Genomic DNA, 23,566 nt, shown 5'->3' on the forward strand with positions numbered 1-23,566 from the left:
TTAGGCTCATAATAGCTTCCTTGACTTTCAGTGGCATAGGTTTCGTTTGACCATTGGGGGGAACACATTAAGCGGGGGGGTCTGTGGGTACTCCCCCAGGAAATTTTGACCAAACACTTCATTTCCTGCATTCTGGTGAATTTTGCACAAATTTGTGCCTTTTCTGCATCAATTTAAAATTCCTCTGCTTCTTTCATGTTTTTATTGTGGGGGGACAAATGCACGTTCTAAATATTGAGGGGGACGTATCCCCTGCGTGCCCCCCGAAATCTACGCCTATGCCTGGTTCTCATGTTGACAAATGCCAATACCAGACGCCAAAGGCAATCAAAAGCATTTATTCCAAACATTATGGTGCCTTAAATAGGGGGAAGGGGTATGTATAAAGAGTGCTGTAATTTCAACATGGTGAAACCAAAATGTCTTAAAAATATGCTTTAATAAAAGCTGAGAATCTGGACTATAACCACATGTGAATTGTTTGATTACAAATCCAAAATAGCGGAGTACAGAGCCATATATATATATATAATCTACGGCAATGGAGGTGCTCAGAGATCGAAAAAGTTATAAACATATAGAGAAATAAGATATTACACGTAATTGCTTTGAAATTGGAAGATGGATTCAGCTGGTCATTATTTAAAATACAGTCGGCCTATTTAAACACGTGGAAACGTTTTTGGGAAGATTTACAGCAGTGTAAACTAAGGGAAATTTGGCCAAGAAGATGAAAAGATTAATCAGAATGCATTCGATTGAACTCTATTATGTTAAGTTATGCCAAACAATAAAAATTAAATCTGAACAACAGTTAAAGAATAAAGTTATTCTTTATCTTTTTAGACATAAATTTAGACGGGCAGTCCAGAAAACCTCAGCGCTTCTTTACTTACCGCCATGCTCACAAACGTAATTGCAGAATGATGATTTTCTTCCGGGTTGGGGCTGCAGTGGGAGGGCACTAAACTGCTGCTGGCTGCCCCGCAACCGACAGCAGACACTGCTGGAGCGCAGCGCATAGAGCGGTGAGCTGATGCCCAGTACCGTACCTATGGGTTGGGAGCTCTCTGTCCTCGGCTAATTTGCTCTGCAATTATCACGGACGAACTGCGCACGAAGTATTTAAAGGACGCCATTTGAAACAATGACATAGATTTGTTTTTTATCCGTCACTACTGGTTATTGCGGATGTATCCCCTCTTTTCTTTCGGATTAATTTTTGGGGACTGCAATCTTGAGATCACAATTACATCGACTGAAGACCCAGCTAGAGATATCCAGTGGGCTTGACCCGCGTTTGAATGTAACATCAGAATAGTCTGATTTATAGTCAGTTTGGCAAATACATATTAATGAGCGGATTTATTTTAGGTAATTTTCTAACGGTAAAAACCGTTATCTGACTAGCCACATTCATCCTTAGCTAACGTTACCTTGGTATCGCTTGCTATAGCTGTCTACATCAGCTAGATTTTGTTTCGTTTCGGCACACGTTTTAGATTAGTCGTTCCGCTAAATCAGACTGGAAACATTACAAGAGGAATCTGAACGCGGAATACCACTTTCCAGAACACTCAAAATAACCTCAAACAAGAAACGAAAGAAAACCGGCACAATTTTGAGTTTATCTTCGAAAGGTAGGTAAAATGATTGTTTAGTCTATAGCTACATATATGTAATAGAGAGGAATGCCACTACTTCTTTTAACCAGCTACTAGCTACCTAGCTGGCTGGCTCGCTGGATGGTAACGTTAACGTTACTTACTGCTGCGTTAATTTGGGACAGCTGACGATTTGATGGTCGCCGTCAATATAGCTTGCTAGTCTTCTATTTATTCGGTCAATTTGTCGTTCTTATTTTTATATTATTGTTTATTCGACAATATATATTTTGCAACGGCAGCCAGGTTTCCTTTGGACTATTATTAGTAATAGGCTACATCATGGTGTTAGGGCACGTACGACTAGCTTCCTAGCTGGCCAACATTTGGTCGCTATCCTAGCTATTTTACAGTTATTTGTTATCAACGTTAAATGAAGTTGCATCTCGCGCTGACTGACTGTGGCTTGGTTCGCTGGTCTATCGATTTGGAGAAGTAGCTGCTATTGTCCAGTATTTATATTTTATTATGTATGTCAAGGTTGGGTAACTTAGCTAGACATAATATAACATGGAACCTGGCTAACTAATGTTAGCAGCTATAGCAAATTGTGTTTCGATTTCAAGCTAAGTTATGTTCTGCTAACCAAAGTATGTTAACAGTTGCAGTATCGTGGTGCCGCTTAGCTGACTTGGCTACTTAGGATATAGAGTAGCCTTACTTGGCTTGTTACAATCATTGACTTAGCTACGAGATGCGTTTGTTGCTGTAGCGATCAAGTTCGGCACTTCCAACATTGCTTTCACTGAATGAAATGTGTTAGTAACTGTAATAAACTCATTTACCTGTTGAAGCAATGATTTCGTGCGACCAGTCTTCAGTTTATTTTAGTATACTAAACACGAATTCATGCGTTCTGAACGAGGACTGAGAGTTGTCAAATTTTTATCCATCGCGTACTTGTGTTTTCATGCTATTCCCTGTACCAGACCTTGTGGGCAAATTTGTTCACATTTGAATTAAAGCAATATGGATATACAATGGTAATTTCATTTTTATTTTATTTTTTACAATTCAAGAAGTAACTACTCTTCTGTCTTCGTGATTATGAAATCACGGAAGTGGAAATAGATTAGCAATCGATTGACTCGAGTGGTGTTCGCCCTGTGGATGAAGATCTAAGTTGGACGTAACAGGAATTAATGTGTAATGCTTCTCGGGGGAGGAGTAGATGGGGAAGCACAAGTCATCCATAATTTATCCATATCTTTTGTGTGTGTGTGTGTGTGTGGTGGGGGCGGCTTTTCTAGCACAAACAAGAGCGACTTGTTCGCTCTGGCTGGAGGGATGTTCGGCATTATCTTTTTAACCGAGGAGCCCTGATGTATAGGCTGCAATTGATACATGGCCGGGAGGCAAAGATTCAGATAGTTTCCCAGATTACTTAGCCTGCAGGATACTTGTTTTCAGCTCATGATAACATCACCAAGTCACTGCAATCACTTACAAACTACGTACATCGAATTGTTACATAAAATCGTATCTCTTCAGCTCAAAGTGACTGATTTTATGAATGTAATGCGCCGATAATGTGCATACTTACAGTGCCCTGAGAAAGTATTTGCCCCTTCCTGATTTCCTCTTATTTCATATTTGACACACTGAATGCTTTCAGGTCTTTAGGAAACATGTAATAAGCCAAAGAGAACATGAGCAAACACAAAACACATTAAAATAAAAAATAATCATTTCATTTATTTAATGAAAAAAATTGCAATCACCCATGTGGAAAAAGCAATTGCCCCCATAATTTTAACTGGTTGCACCACATTTAGCAGCAATTACGGTGACCAAACACTTTACATAATTTGATATTATATAAATGTCTTTTATGTCTTTTACATCGCTGTGGAGGAATTTTAGCCCACTCTTCTTTACAGAACTGCTTTAATTAAGACAAATTGGTAGGTTTTTGAGCATGAACTGCTAGTTTCAGGTACTGCCACAGCATCTCTCTGGGTTAAAGTCAGGACTTGGACTAATGGGACCCGTGTCATCCAAAAAGGCTTGGAGATCATCTATTTGATCATCAGGTTTTTTGCAAATGTGAGATGAGCATTGATGTTTCTATTGGTTAGCTTTGGTTTCTGCCTTCCTATGAATCTCATTTTTGCCCAGTCTCTTTCTTGTTGTGGAGTCATGAACACTGACCTTAACTGAGGCTAGACAGGCCTGCAGTTCTTTGGATGTTGTTCTGGGATCTTTTGTGACTTCCTGGATGTGGTGACTGCTTCACTATGATGGTACGGTTCAGTATGAGTGAGATTTAGATTCAACTGGGCTTTAATCAAACCCGGCTGTTTTCAATCAGCTGAATCTAATTATCAGTTCAATTTGATTGATTGATTGGTTGATTGAGCAAGGGGGCAATTACTTTTTCACATGGGTGATATGGGTGTTCATTTCATAACTTTTTAATTAAATAAATTAAATATTAATTTAAAAAATGTGTTTTGTGTTTACTAATTTTCCCTTTGTCTAATATTACATTTTATCTAAAGATCTGAAACCATTCAGTGTGACATATGCAACAATAGAGGAAATCAGGAAGGGGGCAATTACTTCTTCACAGCATTGTATTTTGCAAAGCAAATGTGCGCAGTAGCAATGTTCCAGACCGTTTATCATGTACTCCTTGACAGGCAGTGCAACACCGTTGAGTCGGCACAGATTCAGATTAATGTGTAATTTTCAACCCTGGTATTATGGTTTTCGTGGTCATAACATCCATTTCTGGTAATGTCTAATTAACTCGGATCACTTGCATTTCTTTTCCCTTTGTATCATGATGACTGTCCTCGTACATTCATAGGAAATGAATCACGTTCATTTTAAAGACGCGCGAAGCCCAGAACATGAGCCGTTTCCTTCCCCGCTGTTCGGCATGCCTTAAACAGCAGATGTGCTTCCACGGATGAAAAAGTGAGTGGTTTTTGTGTTTGTTGTTCCAAGTGCGCTGGAACAATAGCTCTATTTTGCGCATTGCTGTCGAGGCTGCGCGGCAGAGTGTGTGCCAGAGATGCGGGGATTGGGTTTCCAGCGGGCACCTGGCAACCAGCGCATAGGAATGCCATTGTTCCATCTTGTCTCGCGGTCAGCTCAGTTTTTTCACGGTTCCCGACATTTCGAATGGGATGGGAACGATCCCATTGTATAGGACATAACAAAACCATGTTTATTTTGTAAAGCTTTTTAAATTGACTGCTACATTTAATTGATACAGCCATCAATCATAATCAAAATAGAAAAAATGTCACTGTGTGAGTGCTAGATATTGGACAGGTAAGTGCAAGGTCCTCAGAATGTATGGAAAATGTACCTTTAATGGGAAGCTTTAAAAAAATTTTTTTTAAAAAGCTGCTTTAGTAAGACTCAAGGCAACACTGTAGCCTATATCATTTGGAACAGGTTGTTGGGTTGTGGGTAAGGTGTCAGTGTTGGTACTACTACCCCCTGAAAAGTATGACTTTGAAGAAGGGAGAAGATTAGGGCAGGGAAGAAGGACTGAATGTCCATGCTAGGATTGAGCAGGGTGTCCGAGGCAGTAAGAGGTGGACAGGGATCCATAACAGGTGGCCGTAAGTGCTGTTAAGTCGAGGCGAGCCTGTTAACTTCTAACCTCTCCCCAGGACAAGGTCAGGGAGCTGAGAGGGCACTTAGTGGAGAAGAGGAGAGGCAAGGACACAGACAGAGGTACAGACGGTGTTACTTGTGAAGCCAACTTACACTCTTAAAACAGCTGTGTTATTTGTTGAAACATTGTTTTCTGTAATAAGATGCCAAATATACACACTGTATATTATGTGTTGGTATTGGAATGAACAGAGTTCTGTCTCCTACAACCCTGATTCTTTATCGTCTCACACAGATTAGCCAGCAGCTTTAATTGATTGCAGCTGGATCTACCTTGTTTAAAAAGATTGTGGAATGGCACTGAAGAAAGCATAGCTGAAACGTTTGTGCAAAATGTGTACTCTGTATTTGCAAAAAATAAAAAAGCAATGTAATGTGCACTTTAAAAGCTTGGAAAATCAATTTTTTTGAGTGTGAACCATTTCACTTTTCATTTAAATCCAAAACAAATCTACACATGAACGTTATGCAGATAATATTTATTCAAGGTCAGGAATGTGTCACAGTCAAGGTCCACAATCATGGGATAATGGCTGTTGCTGTTTATACATTTATTTTCGTCTCAGCACATTGCTGAATTAATGCAAATTATTAGCTATGGACATGTTGACAGTCATTGCCTGCTTTCTCCTCCTTGCAGAGCATCTCTTAATTAGAAAACAGCAGCGCTCTTTAGTGTGTGTGTACCTCTGCCACCCTGAACAGTTGTCTCCGCAGACCTGAAAATCACATCATTTTCTCCTTGTGCCATAGGCAGTCATCTGGTGGGTTTCATCTAAATCTGTTTGTAACTTTATTAGCTGCCCTCTCAGCTGCAGAGAGACGCAGGGCGACCCGTACTCTGCCTACCCATGGAGGAGCTAATTAATATGATCAGGGGTGCTTTTATTTCATTTGCGGACAAGAGAGGCCCCCCTCATGAGACTCAGTGTTGATCTGACGTAACCAAGGCTCTTTTAATCAACAAGAATTGGTTTTATTCAGGCTTCAGTTACTCTATTTCTCTGCCACCGTCTAATGTCCATCAACAGAAAGTGCCAATTGTGGGACTGTTCAGAGCATGTTCACAGGACATCTTAAAGTGCAGTTAAGAGAAATTCTACTCGTGGAACAACTTGCACACCGTTTCCCCTTCAGGTTTTATTTATTTATTTATTGCAAAGTGGCTGACTCTCATCCCCAGAAGGAGGAAGCCATATGGAAATATGGCTTCCTTGATAGAATTTTCATGCACGAATTGCTCCATCAGAAAATTCTAGTGTTTACAGATGCTAATGCAAAACCCAGACATCACAAAAGCAGACTTTCCGAGGAAGCACAAGCAAGCTAAGTATTGATAGCGCTGCTGAAGTTAGCACAAACCTTTCTGTATGATGATTATGCTAAGTAGCTTATGTGGAATGTTTGTAGCAAAACAGAATAATGCAATTTACATCACAAATACCTTTGTAAGAATAGTACACTGCTTGTTTCTGTCTTTGCTGACAGTTTAGACACAAGTACAAATCTATCAGGTTGCATCCGAACTAGATTGAATAAAACGTGAATTAAAGCATAAAATGTCAGTGCTCCTGAAATGGAAAAGGAAGAAGTCTGATAAGGATCTGCAAGCCCGTTACTGTTTTAACCCCTCGTTCTGAACAAAGAGATTGCTAGATGTCATGCAATCCAGGGTTGGCAGTGGGTACACTTTCTGATTTGATCACATGGGGGATAATGTTGCGCGGAAATGGGTCATCTGGAGCTATGGGCAGCCCTTCACTGGCCTCTTTAAAGGAACTCTGAAAGGGCTCAACAAACCAATCTTTGTCAGTGGAGCTGTGCCTTTCATTTGGCAGAACCAAGAGAAACCTCAGATGTAGGTGTAGGTTTTTCTTTCTTTTTTTTGTTCTTTTGAATATTTTTGGATTTGTTTTCATGTGGAGTCCCAGTTTGTGATTTCAAATGTAAGGCCCATAGCTACTACCCAACATGAAAGCATCTGTATTGAATATTGGATTCCTCAGGCAATTCATTAGAAGATGTTTGGAAAGATATTTTGCATTCAAATTAAGCATCAGAAGAGCACTGCACAAGAGGTGGTGCAATGATTGTAATGTTTGTTTTCCCACATTTTCAGAAGAAAAAAAACATTTCTGGCTGAGATAATTCTGAAGTATCTGCTTCCACACAATGATGAAAAGTAATGCACTTGAGTTGTGCTCAATTTGGCACTAATTACAGGTCATTGTTTTAATTGGTAAACTGATTACCAGTACCTATGAAAATGTTTTTGTGATGCAGATGAGAAAGCATCTGTGTAATATCTGTTGACAATTTTTAAAAGCTTTCCCTGAAGCTAGGAATTAGATGTAATTCTTTATTCTTAGATGACCTAATAAATGTAAATCATAGTTGCAAAAATATCTTACTCATGCAGAGTTGCTATATCATTGATAGCACTCGCTTATCCGGAGGGGGAAAAATTAGGCTGTTTTTTAAACTTGCTATACGGTGTGTTGGGGGACAGAGTATTAATCAGGATTAGACTAGGCTACATTTTGTGGTGTGAAGTGCTTCTTTGGAATGAGAGAGTGAACGCCAATGCCTTCACTCAAACCCAGCCCAGTCTTCCAAATATCAAACGTTCAGTAAATGTCATCATTTTTCTGTGTTTCATCAACTGTCCCAAGTAGCAAAATATCTGCATTTCGGGGTATTTCCTTTTCTAATATTCAGTACATGTGGCTGCCTCCTGTTGTGATCCTCTTTGAATGCTTGTCATATGGTAGATTTCACAATCAGATGGTTTGATGGGTATGTACTTAATATTTTATTTTCAGTTGTGCATGAAATAAAGCCATTGGGATCTATCAACAACACAGTAGATAAGTCCAAGTAGTTATGTAAAAAATGGCAAATTGTTCCTTTAAATCTATAAACATTGCTCATTATTTTGAGATGGGACCATCCATTTCATGGGAAGTTAACAGATGATAGATACTTTTTTTCGTAGCGCTGTAACATCTGTGAGAGAATATTCTAGAAGACATAAGACCAACTGTTTTTGATGGAAATATGACAGACGAAGTATTGGTACCAATATTGGTACTAGAGTATTGACTAAAAGCAAATCTTTGTGTGCTGTGAGAATAACCTTAAAGAAATAGTTGCCTTGTAATTGATCACTTCTTTTTTCCGAAGCTTCGCTCCACTTTGGAGAATGGAGCCAGTAACCAGCCTGTGCACCAAGCCCAGACATAAGATGCATCCGAGTAGCGTCGTAGGGCTGCACAATTACATGCGTCATTTCACTCTCGCGTTTCAATCTGGGGATTGAAAAAGCACAGCCCTACATCGGATATCTCTGCTTGGACTGCGATCAGGCCAGCTCTTTGGCAATGCCCTGGACGTGCACTCCCTCCTGTTTCTGATCTGAGCGCCGGTGGGCTGTGGAGGGCATTCTCTTCACCCCCGACTGAGCGTTCCCTCGCTGCCGTCTCTGTTGATTTTACCGCATGTTCCCCCGGAAAAAAGGGCTGCGAAGCATACAGTTCATTTATTCCTTTGAGCCTGCAAATGTAGCCGTTCCCAACGACAACAGACAATAATTTCCCTCCGGAGAATTGAATGAAATGGGGTATGTATTTGCAGTTTTGATTTTGGCAGCCATTATTGACAGAGAGAAGAAGAGGGAGAGAGAGAGAGAGACAGATGGAGGGGAAGGCGGGGGGGAGGGTGTTGTGCCTACCGCCCAGAGAGTGTTAGTTAATAGTGAGGATTCTCGATTGATTCTCGTTCGTCTGCTCCAGGCATCCACTGGAGGCTCACCCCGGGAGCTCACCGGAACAGACTAGGCCCACAGGCAGCAGGACTGCTCCTGACCCCCTTGGTGGAGGATCTGTTTCTCATTTCTTTCGTTTGACATTTCCTACACCTCCCAACCTTTATGGAGGTCGTGCATCTCATGTGCCTCACTAAAGCCTGACTTTTAGCACCCTTTTTTTCTAATTCATTAGTGTCCAGGGAGAGATTGACCTGGACACACACTGTCTGGTTATAAGTTGCGTGTTTGCCATTGTTTTCTGTTCCTATTGATGAACAAGGATATTTCGATTTTAAAAGCAAAAAAATTGTGGTATTACAGTATAAAGTCTGGTAATTAATTTAAACAAGGATGGGATCACTATTAAATGTGGCGGTAGTATTAATGAATCTGGTTTCACATGGAATGTAAAGTTTGATTTTGATTAAGGTTCATATTGCAGAAAAATGCCCCCTCCCTAAACTCCAAACACCCCAGTTGTTTCCAGAGATTTGGGCTGATGTGAAAGCCTACAACTCACCATTGTTAGCAGTTTGTTAGAGGTAGAGCTGGACATAAATTCTTGCCTGTCAAAAGTTATAAAGCAGTTACCCAAAAATGAGTCTGAGGAACTGAACTTGCATAGAAATTCATGGCCAACTGCCAATTCCAGGCTGTTCTTCTCTTAATACATTGGTTTGAGATAAACCCAGGAGAAGTCAGAATGACCCAAATGCAATAGGAAAGCTTAAGTTGAATATGTATAAGAGAGTAGTTCCATATATGTTTTTTGAAAGGTTACAGATTACCAGCCATTAGTAACAGTAAATTTTCTACTATTTAGAATCTGTTTTATTTTCAGTTAAGGTGAAGCAAGGAGAATGTTATTCAATTTCCGTGCATGTGAACTTAATGTGCACTGCTTTTGGCTTTCTGTTTTGGCTGTTTATACCACCCTCTTTCTTTGGTAAATCTGCTACATAAACCCGAACAGTCAAAATAAATCTCAAGCAGTCGGTGTTAAGAGTGGTTCACTGGACGTTTTACAAACTGTAGGCCAAGGCTCCGTGTTGCTTTCCCTTTGGACTGACACAATGTGCTTGCTCAGCTATCTAGCCTTTATTAGTGGATTCCTTGCTTTAGCCATTTTAGGCAGTAGAACATCTGATATTGTTCTTATTACATTAGTCCCTTTGGACCAACTGGGACTTCCTGTGAGTGCCAAACGATCTCCTTTTCCAGATGCAGAGCTGTGGAAACGTTTTTTTTTTTTTTTTTTTTGAAAGCGTGTGCCGCAAAGGATGGTCAAGGACAGGAGGCTCAGTAAGTGTGCGCATGTGCGACCAGTGCTCCGCGGTGTTCAGTTTCTTGTAAAGAGGTCCAAGGTGTTCTTAAGTGATTGTCCCCCCCGTTCCCCGGTTGCGCCAGTGCAAGACCGTGTCTGACATGAGCAAAGTCTACCTCACGCTGTGTGCGGTTATATTGGCTTGACCTTTGGAGCTCTGCAACTATGATACTGCAGAGGTAATTTTCCTCGCTTTCTGCAGTCGCTAAGGTAGCGTGCCTCCTGACAAGGTGACACTCCCGCTGGCTCACACTTGCTCGTAAGTTTTACCCCTGATTCTCCATTTCAATGTCTGAGGCAGTCAGGGACGTTGTCAGTACCAATGTACTCCCTGGTCATTTAAAGCCCACCCCTCCTACCATCCTCACCCAACCTCACTCGTCATTGTTTTTCTTCAAGGGAGAACCAAAAAAAAAAAAAACTTGTGGAGTGACATCCAAACATGTGCTTGGTAATATTTTAACATTTATTATACCCTGTAGAATGATTTTAAATGCCCCTAGCATTACAGATGGAATGATTTGCCTATTTTATATGGCAAACAAACAAGCCTTGGAAATGGTTACAGTGTCTAACTTAAATAAAGCACACATACGGTAAAATTGATGAGCATTTTTATATATAATAACCCAGTCAATCAAAAGTTTGCATTAGAATAAAATGAACACAAAGCGCTTCGTCAGTTTTCCCAGCCTAATCTCAGCTCACAGCTGGACAGAGAGTATCACTATTATAAACCAACAAGCATCAATTTGGATGAAAAGATATTTCTGCGGAAATAAGTTCTCTGCACATCAGTCTGAAAACACTAGACCAATTTAACTGAATGGGGGTATATTACAAAAATAAATGAAAAATCCTCCCCTGTAGCAATGGCAATCTGTCCTGGGCGGTTACAGTGGAACCTTTGAGATATGAATGCAACAGCGATGGAAGTCTACATTAGGCTAAATTGTAGCTTGCGGGTCTTTGAAGCCTGGTGGATTTTCGCCCATTTATAATGTTCCACTTGTTGAGTTGCTGCTGTTGACTTTGGCTTGATTGAATCAGTTTCTGTTTAAAGCCTATCTGTTTAAATAAACTTGGTTGTATTCTTACAAAAGACACTATAATATACTTAGAATCTGCTGACTCATCAAGAAAATTAATGGGAAGTGTTCTTGTGGCATTAAGAGCCTCTCTCTTCCTGCAATTTTATGTTTTTAAGTTTTATGACAGCTAGGAGAAAGACAGACTTTTTTTGTTGCCCATAGGAGAATAGCTGAAGTGTTTCCCCTTCAGTGGAAAAGGAAAAAAAAAAAGAAAAGAATGAATGTGCACATGTCCCCAACCACCATTTTCATACACTTTCATTCATGCTGAAAATGAAGTTGAATGCACGTGAAAGTAGCTATATATCCCACCGCTGTTAATTTGCCTGTGTTATACAGTCACTGGGTCAGGGGAAATCACACCATGGATAAGGTCATTAATGATTAAATTAAAAGCTGTTAAAAGTTTTATAATGTCATGATTCTTCTGTCATGACTAGCCCTTTTTAACTGCTAATGAGAGAACATGTACAAATGGAATGTACGAGTAGGTCCCTCTAACTGTACTGCCGTATTTGAAAAGTAGTGATAATGGTAAGAGACACTGGAGGGAAAGCCTGGCAGCTTTTTTGTTTTAATTGATGTGTATCTTAAGACACACTTTATGAGTTTAGACTCGTCCTTAAAAAAACATTGAGATGCTGTCCAAACTAATGAGAGTTAGCATTCTATTTGGATGTGCTGCTGCTATGCTAGAAGCAGCATAGAGGTAAGTCAAGTAACTTACTATTGTCTTCCTGCTGAAACTGAAAATGACTTTTCTTTCCTAAAGAACCATCAGCATAATTATATGGGTATAAAAAATGTTCTACTGTATCTCTCCAGTTATCCCTGTATTAACTGACTGGTTAATACATCAGAATGCTTTTTAGATAATTAGTGGCATAGAGCTCTGTAATTTGATTAGATTTTATGTTATTTTTTAATTTTGTTGACAATGCTGTTACATAGGTACTGACATATTTGGTTCCTTAGTCACTCTATAATTTACAGAAGCTGAGTATAAATTGTATGCAGTCTAAAATGCTTTGGGTGATTGAATAAGACTACAGAATACTGAATCCTACCAGCTAGTGGCCATCTTGCCAGAGCTCAGATGGTCAATATTTACAGGTTTACCCCTGACAATAATCCTGTTTCCAGTCGAGATCTTAGTTAGCAGAAGGAACCGCACCTTTTCATGCAGTCGCAGGCACTAGTTCCTGTCACACAGATAGGAGTGAAATTGAGTTGGATTCTCTGGAGGTGGCTGATATTGGGGGAGCGTGTGGGGTGTGTGGCCTGGCCGCTTCATCAGCCTGATGGGTAGGCCGGCACTGTGCCGCTTCTGTTGTGCCAGCGACCCGCCTGAGGTGAGGATGACCTTTTAAGGTGCCGGGAGCCAAAATGATTTATGCCCGCCATCCAGCTCTCTCTGCAGAAGTGCTGAAGTTGATGCTTTGGAGGACTTTTTTTGCAAGCGAAACCAGGTCGCTCGATAGCGGCTGTCCTCAAACGGACCAGGCAAGGATGCTGCTGCGCTTTCCCGAAAACGCTGGTCACGTGCGGGTAAAATAAGGGAAGAGGATTACCGCGCGTAATCCCTCCGCAGCCACCTTCATCTCGCCGGCTGGTTGCTGAAAATGTTATCTGAGGCGCTCCGTTTCTTGATGGCCGAATGCAGTTAGGGACAATTGACTCAGTGTGCTCCGGACAACAGGCCCATTGTGTAAGCATGAGCGGTGATGTTAAGCTGTTGAAAATCCCTTTGTTTTCAACACATGTATGCATACTTCACCCTCTGCATGAGAACTCTGCAGCCATAATCAGTGTAACTGGGTCAGAGCCTCATCAGATGAAGGCCTAAATGTTTGCAACCTTTTGCGGGATGTTAGTGCATCTGCACAGCCCAGATGGAATGGCTTCTTTGGCAATTCCTTTGATTTTTTTAAGCTATTTTTATCTTGTTAAATTTTTATTTCCCAGCAGGACGTGTTAGCAGAGTTATATATCCAAAAGTTTGGTCCAACCTTTTTGAAAACCTTACAAGGAAATTGCCATGTGTTTAATCCGTGAAATTGCTTGTGCATGCTAGACCAAAACAGACCGATTAGAACTTTTTAAAGAGAATCTTAAAATAAGGTGAGGTGATTTAAGGCAGATGGTCAGTTTTTAGTACGCTGGCAAAGGAGGCAAGTAAAACTGTTACACTCAGCATGAGAGGATAAAACGAAGCCAGCCCAAATCCACTGAAGGCTTCTCTGCGGTGAATCTTGAGGGATGCTAAATAACGAGCTAAAAAGATCCTCCTGGGCTAAAGCTGGAGTCTCACACTTGAAATCAGCCTTTGTGTTAACCTTTCTACAAGCTTTCAAGCCTTGTTCCGGGTTCTCTATCTTTTTAATGAGGTTTGACCCAGCAGTGCTTCTTCTTTGAACCCAATGCCCTGCCTCTGTCTGCTTTGAAAGATAGCCTACTTGCCACGCCTTTCCCCATTTGGCATAAATGCATTAATTCAGAACATTCTCACGCAGTTAATTTTTTTATGATGTCCTCAGCTTACATGCTGTATGTTTCTCTGTTTTCAGTCAGCTGCTTATACATGACATGCTTGCGAGACTTTTCTCTATCTGTAATCTAGCCAGCTTTTTGGCCTTCCCTTCTCTATAATTAAGCATACGAATTATAACCGATAACCTGATCTTATGCAATACCCTGGTAATACCTTAGTGAGTGTTTCATAATGTATCATAATATATTGTAATAAGTGTGCACACGTATAACCAGCTTATAGTAGCTCATTTTCTCAGGACATGTGGCATATGTTGGTAAATCAGCATTTATGCTAAGAGAAATGCATTGCCATTGTTCCCAGCTGAACCAGGGAAGTCCTCACCAATTGGGGGAGCAGAGAAACAAAGCAAAGGTGAGGATCAGTTCTGTGAAGGCCATGTAATTCCGCTTTTGATTGCGTAATTGGGAAAAGGAAAGCAGACTAAGGTAGGCTATCTGGGAAGTGGAACAGCACTGAGTTTGTGTCTGTCCCCCGTGTAAAGCTGCCAGTCCCAAGATGTGGGGAAGTGGATCCCCCTTATATTTTGGTGAAGTCGGTTGTTCGCTCCTCTTGAAAGTTTGGCAGTCATACTCTGTCATCTGCTCCTCTACAGATCATGCTATTTTTAAAAAAATGTTAGATTCTGCAAAAGTTATATATGGAAAGCTGCTCAGTGAAATATTGATAGAGCAAAGATTCTAATTGACTGCTGGGTCAGGATACCTTGTTGCAGGGTAGGCTGTGATCGTCAGCAGTGTGTTTTCACTCCAGCTAATTGCTTATTGAGCCTTTAATTTCTGCATGTTGCCTTGCTGCACTGATTAAAAGTAAATTCCAGAATATCTGATGTCTGTTAATTCGATAGCCTGCATTTGCCCCACAGCTACTGAGTCAACAAGGCTAGAGGTCTATGCTACAGCCCCGATGCATGTAGAAGAGCATGGCAGTGTGATTTGTTCTTTTTTCTTTTTTTTCTTCCATTCTGCGTGTGATGGGTTATTTAGAGCTCAAATTTGACACAACTGGGAAATTGTGGAGATGCCTACTTAAGTCAAACCCAAGCTACCGATTTACTGTCGTATACCCAACTTAGTTTTTTTTATGGACTGACTCAAGAACAGAACATAAAAGCCTTATTGCAAGCGGTGTAGAACTGTAATGGACATCCGCATTTGCCCATTGGCAAAATTCATCTTGATGGATCGGCTGAGTGAGGATAAACTGCTGCGATTTCAGAAGATGCCTCAAATTTGTGTGTAGAAATTCTAAATGGAGCACATTACCGTGGTTTTGGCTGTGCTCCGCCGTCTCCCTCTGTGGGCTGCTCGGCTGTTGGTATGGTGCGGTGGAGAGGATGCTGGGCAGGGAAAGGGCCCTAGAGCTCAGGCACGAGGCTAATCTGTGGTCTGACCTTATAAATGGGTGCAGGGGAGAGCACCCTCGTATTAAATGAATCTGGGATTGGATCACGTTGCTGGCTGGTGGTCGGGTCCAGCAAACAGAAGGTGAGTGGGATAATTCTTCTAGGGTTGGTTTTCTCGGGCATTTTATCTTCATTTAAAGAGCAGTAAAAGCCATTAACTGTTAACTGTTAAGTGATAAGATCACATTAGTGGGAGAAACTCATTGTTTTCTGCGGCTCAAACTCGCCAGTGTTACTCTGTTTGTGGACAGGCTGCTTCACTTTTCTGTAAGCACCAATCTCCAGTTCGTTTCCCTGCCCTGCCACCCCCACATCAGTCCTTCATTTAAAATTGTGACGCATTTAACTGCACACTCCAACCTTCAACATGTAGGCTGAACCTTAATCTTGACAGCACTACCAGTACTACCATGTTATTGGGCAATTTTGGGGAAGGCCAAGCGGTGCCTTTTGAAGGGGAGATGTCGCGCGTGACTTATTTTCTCTCCTTGAGATACTGTGTTGAGTAGTTTAGATACTGTCCTGCATAGATACCTGTGCTCTATAAATTGGATACTGTGCTGAGTCGATTAGATACTGTGATCAGTAGGCCTATATGCTTCACTGAGTATATGTATGCTGTTTTTGCCCTCAGGAGCTCCCTGTGATGTCCTCTCTCGTCCCTGAAGCATGCGGTTTTTACATCCTCAGGCTCATTGCCCTCACACAAGGGTAGTATAGTAGATGCTTCCTTCATTGTGGGCATGATGGCTTGTTGCACGGCAGTTTTTACTCCTTCCCGGAGGGCTTTGGGTTTATGCCCACACCTCACACTATGCTTAGCCCAAAGCTCAAAGCACGCCTAGCCCACAGCCCTCATTGTGCTTTTCAAACATGTACTGCGGTCAGGTCTGCAAGCCTGGAGGTAATCTGTGAGGTTAGGCTTGCCTTCAAATTTTTTCCCACTACCTTTCGTCTCTTAGTTTTTCTGTATCTGTCAGTTTTTCTTGACCTCCTGTCAGTTTTTCTTGACGGTTGTGCCCTTTTTTGTTTAATGTCTTGAGAATAGAGATGGAGATATAGGCTAGGTCTGGAAAATGGGCATGTCAGGTATATCAACATCCACCATATCTGCGTACAAACTGCTGGTTTTAGGCAGAGTTTTGTCTTGTTGGATCTTGCACAGATTGTGTCTGTAAAATGTTTCAACCATGTTTTCGTTAGTACGTTTTAAAAAATAAACGACAGTTGACTGAATCTTGGCCACGTCAGTGAAAACTGGCTGGGAATCCTGTGGGCGTAGTTGGCCCTTGGATTATCCAGGGAAGCAGGGTTTTAGTTGGCAGGCTGTCTCTCAGCCCATTGCTCAATAGAGACTTGGTTTGTTGGTCAGGCATCTCCTACACAGTATCTGCTCTGCTCACCTGTGGATTTCTGAGTGAACATGAAAAGTTAAAGTAGCAACTGGCTGCGTGTGCTTCAGTTGACTGTTGACACAATTGCAACGAGCCTTTCCAAATTTGGTGAGAAAAAGGAAAGTGGTGGAATGAAAAGTCCGTACCAATGGATAGAACCTTTCACATCTTTTAACCTCACTGTTGCAGCTCACCGCAAGAAATTCGTTTTCTCATGAGTCAGCCATGACCTGAAGATGAAGCGTGATACTTTTTTCCGCCCACAGTTTACAGTAGGTGGCGGTTGATTACACACGTGCAAAGAGAAGTAGTGAAACTTGAGAACGATGCTGTTTTCCTGCAGAGGGAGGAGCAAATGGACTAAGGCCTTTGCATATTTTACACATTTCATGTGCAACTCTTGATCTTGCTTTTGCTGTGCATTTGCCGGTTTTATGGCCTTTTGATATGACCAAAATTCTGAATAAAATATACTTTTCTGAGAAATTTTAGGAATATGAGAAGGTATAGGCCTATAACATTTCATATCAGTAAAAGCCTGCTATGTACCCCTAAACAAAAATGATGAAACCATTGCTGCCTGCACAGTTTCTGTGATGCTTCTGTATTTGGTAAAGTGTTGTGAAGAGGTAGGAAACCCTGGTCCAAGGCTGCTGGAAATGCTGATGGTATGTCTCCCCATTTGACTCATTTACTTATTCAATTGGAACAACTTATGAGGCTTTAGTAGGTCAGCTGTCAACAGCAATCAGATTTTTGCCTGGAAATTTTCCGATTGAACTGATTTATATTTTGCCATTTGGCAGACACTTAGGCTACCTAGAGCGGCTAAGTGCACACAAAAAAGGTGAAAAGCAGCAATGATACTGAGTAGGCTAAGTGTCACAATGTTTTGTGTTGTCTTGTGCACTGATGTTGCATAACGTGCCGTATTGCAAGCAAAACGGGAGTTTGAGGATGTAGTGCTGTATTGTGCCATATTTAAGAACATTGTTCTGGTATTGTACCACTGATGTAATCAGTAGAAATTCCCTGATGTTTACTGCTTGTGCATCAGTGCTCAGGGTGGGTCTTCAGTATGTTCATGTCAGTGAACTTTAAATTAGCAGAACTAGTAACAGTGCCCTCAAACCACTGGAAACCACTTGGGCAATACATTTCCTCATGCAACCAATGATTAAAATTACTGAACTGCTGGGCATGTTGTAATTGTAGGCCAGCTGTGTTAAATTACTTTTCTGACAGTGCTTCAGTGTGTATTGCTGTAGCTCATACAGTGGATTCATGAAGGCAGTGATATTCCAAAATGAAGGAGAAAGTTTCACACGGCCAGACTCTGAGACAGAGGCAGAACTTCAGGAGCTCCGCGATACTGTCTTATGTCCCCCGTGCATTGTCTCATGGAAATCCCACAAACAACTTAACAACAAGTGCAAGGGAGTATTTTTTTAGTGAAAGAAGGAGGGGGGAGTCTGGGGAGGTGGGGGCGGGGGAGAGGGAAACAAAGAGATTCCAGGAAATTCAATTTTTGGAGCTCTAGTTAAGATTCAGGGAAGTCTATTGATTCGAGGCCTCTTTCGTCAGGAGTGTTTCCCCCAGTGTGACAAATCTCGAACTGGCTTACTTCACATCAGAGATGCAAGGAGGAGCTCTGCTCCGGCTCGGCTTGAAGGCTCGTATGTGACTGGCCTGCGAAGAAGGCTCCAGCATTATCCTGTTAGAAGAAGCAAGCATTTCACAGGGCTCCTAGATTTTACTGATAAGGGAATGAACACCTTTTGAGATTCGCCAAAGAAGACCCTTTGATTTTTTTCACTCGGAAACCCCACTGTCCATTGACAGGAAATTAAATGGTATGTCACAATGCCGTCTTGCAAAGGTGAAGAAATCTTTCCCCCTTGAATAGAACCTGGTGACTGTCAGCTAGTTGACTTTCAACATCAAGCTTAAACAGAGGTGAAAGTAGCATGTGTGCTCTTTTAAAGAGAAGAAATAATACGCTTTTGTGATTCATGGTTTTTTTTTTTTTTTTTGGTCTGCTTGCATTGCATAAAAGGAAACCCCACTCTCTTGGTGGATTAGAGTAAAGCATGTAGGTAGAAAATCCATTCTTAAGCACTGAGCTCTCATAATGCTGGACTTGCTTTGTATGTGAATCGGAGGAGAGCAGCTTAAACTGGAACCATTATTTTGTGCTGATTGGTTGGAGGACTGGGTCCTTGATCAGTGTGTTAGACTCTTAATGGGACATCTAGGGCCCTGTGGAATCACACTGAGGAGGAAACTGTGAGAAAAAAGGCAATTTATGATCCCTATTACAAGGTGAAAGAGCATCACAGTTATAACAAAAGTTCTGCATGGTAGCAAGGATTTTAAAATAGTACACGTCTTAAAAGTCCCTATCCACATCTGTTGCTTCTCTTCTGCAGTCTTCTTCATCTTTGGATGTCAGCAGCCTTCCAGGGGGAGGGCCTCAGATTTCATGTGCACGCTATTCTGCATTTGTCATGCAACGTTCTGTGCATGCGTAATCAAATTTGAATAAGTGGCAGGAATGTCACACCCTCCACCACCAGTGGGAAAACAGCATGTAGGGGAGAATTTTACGAACACAGACGCATTGAATTGATATTGTTACAAAAAAATCCATCGTGAGAAGGTATCAAATATGTTTAATACGAAAAAAAAAAATGACGGATTGACACTAATGAATGGCTAGTTTATTTTGGTCCAGTGAAGCCACGGTTTCTTCCCAATTTGCTTCTTTAAGTGAGAGGCGCTGCAGCGAACAATGAAACAAACAGCGGATGTTGGCAGTTTCTCTCGCCTCCTACGTTAACTGTCGCCGTGCACTCGAAGCGACCGTCACCAGCGGAAGCAAGGACCACTTTAATTTTATTCATTATAGTTTCCCTTCAGTGAGAAGATTCTTATTATTTTGTTCTGCACATTGATCACAAATAATGTTTATGCAGTGTGCCCAAGACTAATTAAGCTCGGTAGGCAGATGTACTTGTGTAAGTGGGTGCCGTCTTGCTTTTGTTAAAGTTTGCTGCAGATTAGCCACCTGGCAGTGCCATAGTGCACATATTATACCTTAGATTTTTATGAGCCCAGCCCTCACCTTGTTTGATGGAGCATTACACAATGTGGTATAAAGAAAGAAAAAAAAACTACAAAGTATTTCACTTTACAGTAACAGCCAATCAAGTGTTGAACATTAAAAAATAATTATATTATGGCTGACTAGAGAACACTGACAGGCAGGGCACTGTTCTGTTCCAGGGCTTTGTGTGTGTTTCGTGTTTCAGAAGCAGCAGTGTTTTTCCTCCATTAAAAGACACCGAAGATCTTGTGACAAAAAGGGCAGGGGATTGAGTACATTTAGGTTCTAAAATGAACTTTTTACTATATATTTATCAGATGATTTATTGGCTTAGATAATTTTCCTGTCGCTCTCATCCCGTGCAGCAGTGCATCTTGTGTTTCTCTGTTTCCATTGATACCGTTTCCATTACCGCTGTGTCCCATTAACCCTGCGCTTCATATGAGTCAGCGATGGTGTACTTGAACCCCTATTCCTGCCCCCACCCACCCCTGTTTTGTAGTCCCATAACAGTGAAAGTGCTTTTCTCTGTAGTGACATCTCATCCAGCCAGTGGGGCTGTAATGGGCAGTTTTGTCACGGGTGTCGCCTGCACACAAATCTCCCCAGAGACAGCTCAGGGAGAAACTTGTTAATGATATTCCCCCGCAGCACCTGAACAAGATTCGGGGGGCGTGGGTGGGTGGATGGGGGGGGGGGGGGGTAGTGTGCTTGGACAGTAGTAATCACTGCATCAGACACAGGTTTTTTAGGGCTGTCGCTCAGCCGAGCTGAAGAATAAAGGCCTTGAAGGAAAACTGACAGGGAAAACGCGAAGGCGCCAGGTACACATCTGTCGCTCCTGCCTCGTTCTCCCCGTCTCCACGCGCCACTGATATTAATAATGATGAGTGCCATTATTGTGCATCGATCAATTGTCATCCCTTATTCATAAGCCTGCTATGTAATCTTTAGTTTCAGAAATCAAGGTCAGCTGCCCGCCACAGAGGAACGGGCATGAATATTAAAATGTTCCGTTTTCAGGATGTGATTGGATTTACCAGTTTGTACTGTTGCCATGGTGTTGAAAATCTCACTCTGGGTGCGAGCCTGCTTCTCGGTGCGTTTTTTGCGGCTACCGGCTGCTGCCATAAGTAGCTAATAAAAACTGTTTTTCAAAAGCTTGTAGACTCAATTTAATGGTGCGGTATGTAAGTTTGTTTTAGAACACTTTTATTCATATTTGCTTTCAAGAACATCTGGTCTCTCTGCCTGCCCCAGGCTCCGAAATCAACCACTCTAAATTTCTGTGCACCTGAATCTTAACAACCAATCAGGGCAGCTCTCTGCAGGAAGGCTTCCCTATTTGCCTGTCAGTCCTGTTGCGCATTCACAGTGCTGCCAGAGCAGGCAGGGCTGGGCTACACACATATGAGCAGAGCAGAGATACTGCAGAGAGCTCTAAAACTGGAACTCCAAATGACGCGAAGCTTCGATACTGCCTTGTCATCTTTGTCATATTTAAAATCTTTACGATTAGCTTGTAGCCACAAAAACAGCTGAGGTGATTGATTGGTGGCCATAAGCTGGATAGGTTCCAAAAGGTCCAAAACTCCACTGCTTTTGTCTTGTTTGAAAGCCTTCTGAATTTGTCATTAAGATATACAGGTTCTGAAAGCCAATAAATTGTTCTACTAAAATAAGATGAAACCCTAAAACAGCCAACATTTTTGACATAAACATTTATATGAAATTGACCATAGCGACTTACAGCTGATTTTGATGGGACGGGTCACGTGTCCTCTTTCTCCAGTACTCGGGTGTCACGCAGCACATGTGAATGTGTTTTGAGGGAGGGGCTTTGGAAGGAGAGCTGAGGAGAGGGGGTAGGAGGTTGTGGAAGGTTTTCTTTTTCCTTTTTTTGTTCAGAATCTAGCTCTCTTTTACTTGTTTCCCCAAACGTACATACTGCACCTCCAATATTTAATTTAAAAAAATCACAGAATGCTATTTCCTTTGCTTGGTAATATGCAGTGATGCTATTGGGTATTCACTGCAAAGGGACCCAAAAGACCATGGCCAATTAGAATGTTGTGGGGGTCATGTTGGGGCAGAGTAAAGTGTAGACGCACCAGGCAAACTTTGAAGTGATCTGATAATCCTTTCCAGACCAAAGAGTACTGCTAAATTTGCTTTGCTTTCAGTCCTCTAAATGACTACACAATTATGTCTCTCATCGCAAATTATAAATAGGTTGAATCATCATTAAAAGGGAAAAAGTCCCAGCATTTATTAAAAAGAATAAATTGGATATTTGCTTTTCACTGAAGGCCGCATCATTCCCTGCAAGAGAGTGAAAAGAAATGCAAGATTTGGGCAAGAACTAGAGGACCCAATTATAAATGACAGGCTGCGTATGAATATATCATTGAAAATGGAGAACTGCCCTCAGCCTTTCAGGAAGCTCGGATGTCTTTAATCTGTAAATCAGAGGATCATATTACTTGTAGTTTGTATTGCCCTAAATCTCTAATAAACATGCAATCTATATAAAGTACCAACTCTTATTGCTGAGAAGATGGCCCTCATCTTAGTTTCGTGTCCTTGCTATTTTTGCAAAGATAATGCAGTCCTTAGCTAAAAATATGAAGGGAGAATCGGTTGTGATTTTGGTCAACTGTACGCAGAAGTACACAGATTAAATTCTGCTTTTCGTAGCCGCACCAGAAGACACCCTTAGAAACTTAGTGATATTAATAGAGGATCTTAATAGCTTCCCATATCTCGACAACTCAACAGTTCCCATATCTCAAACTGAACTGTCCCTTCAATTTTCACACTTTGGAATACAAAGTTAAATCTTATGTCAAATGCAAAATTGTTACCTTCGTCTGCGGTCCTCAGTGATATGACCAGCTTTTATTCCCTGTCTCAGAGAACTGAGAATTACAGCTGCATAAGATGCTTGACCAAAAGTGGAACTCTAAAGACCCACCCTGCCTGCCATTTGGGAAAAAAATCTGTTTCTTAAAGCATGGGCACAGTACATCTCTTCAAACCCACATATTGTTATTACACTATAGTGACACATTGAGTTTTGTATTTTTGGTTTTCAGGAAATGTGTTCAACAATTGTATATTTGTGTGTATATGTATGTACTGTACATTTCCTTTTTCTGTTGGCACATGGCTGTATCTTTGTTAGTGATTGGGTGTATGTTTACTGAAAACTGCTGTTTGGAGGGATGCCCTTCTGCTCCTCATCCCTGAAGTTCCCCCTGGGACAAATAAAGTTATTCTATTCTATCTGCGTCAGTGGCCTCAACCACTCCCCTCCCTGCATGTTCTCTTTTCCATCGAGGCATTCACAGTCCTCTCTCTGGCACTTTATGATTTGTGAGGCGATGATACAAAGCTCATTTGACAGTTTGCTGGGTCTACAGCACTGCCTGAAAATGATAAACAAAACTTCAGCCAAATTCTGACAAGAAAGCCAGAGTGATCTTATCCCCCAGTATGCTCATTAAAATGATTTTTACTTTCTCATCTGGAAGTGTGGAAAGACCAAGTATTTTATTGACTGTAAACTTTCAAATGGACTATTTGTACAGACT

The 23,566-nt window shown here is 41.4% G+C and overlaps 1 protein-coding gene across 1 annotated transcript in view; it reads left to right on the forward strand.

Moving 5' to 3' along the window:
* The first annotated feature begins 934 nt into the window (after positions 1-934).
* Positions 935-23,566, forward strand: part of LOC135257153 (polypeptide N-acetylgalactosaminyltransferase 1-like) — a 90,808-nt gene continuing 68,176 nt past the window's right edge. The window contains exon 1 of the mRNA XM_064339617.1: positions 935-1,028. The gene's annotated coding sequence lies outside the window, so the exon portion shown is untranslated. The remainder of the gene's footprint in view (positions 1,029-23,566) is intronic.

The sequence above is a fragment of the Anguilla rostrata genome, chromosome 1, assembly GCF_018555375.3.
Source record: "Anguilla rostrata isolate EN2019 chromosome 1, ASM1855537v3, whole genome shotgun sequence".
Classification (NCBI taxonomy): domain Eukaryota; kingdom Metazoa; phylum Chordata; class Actinopteri; order Anguilliformes; family Anguillidae; genus Anguilla; species Anguilla rostrata.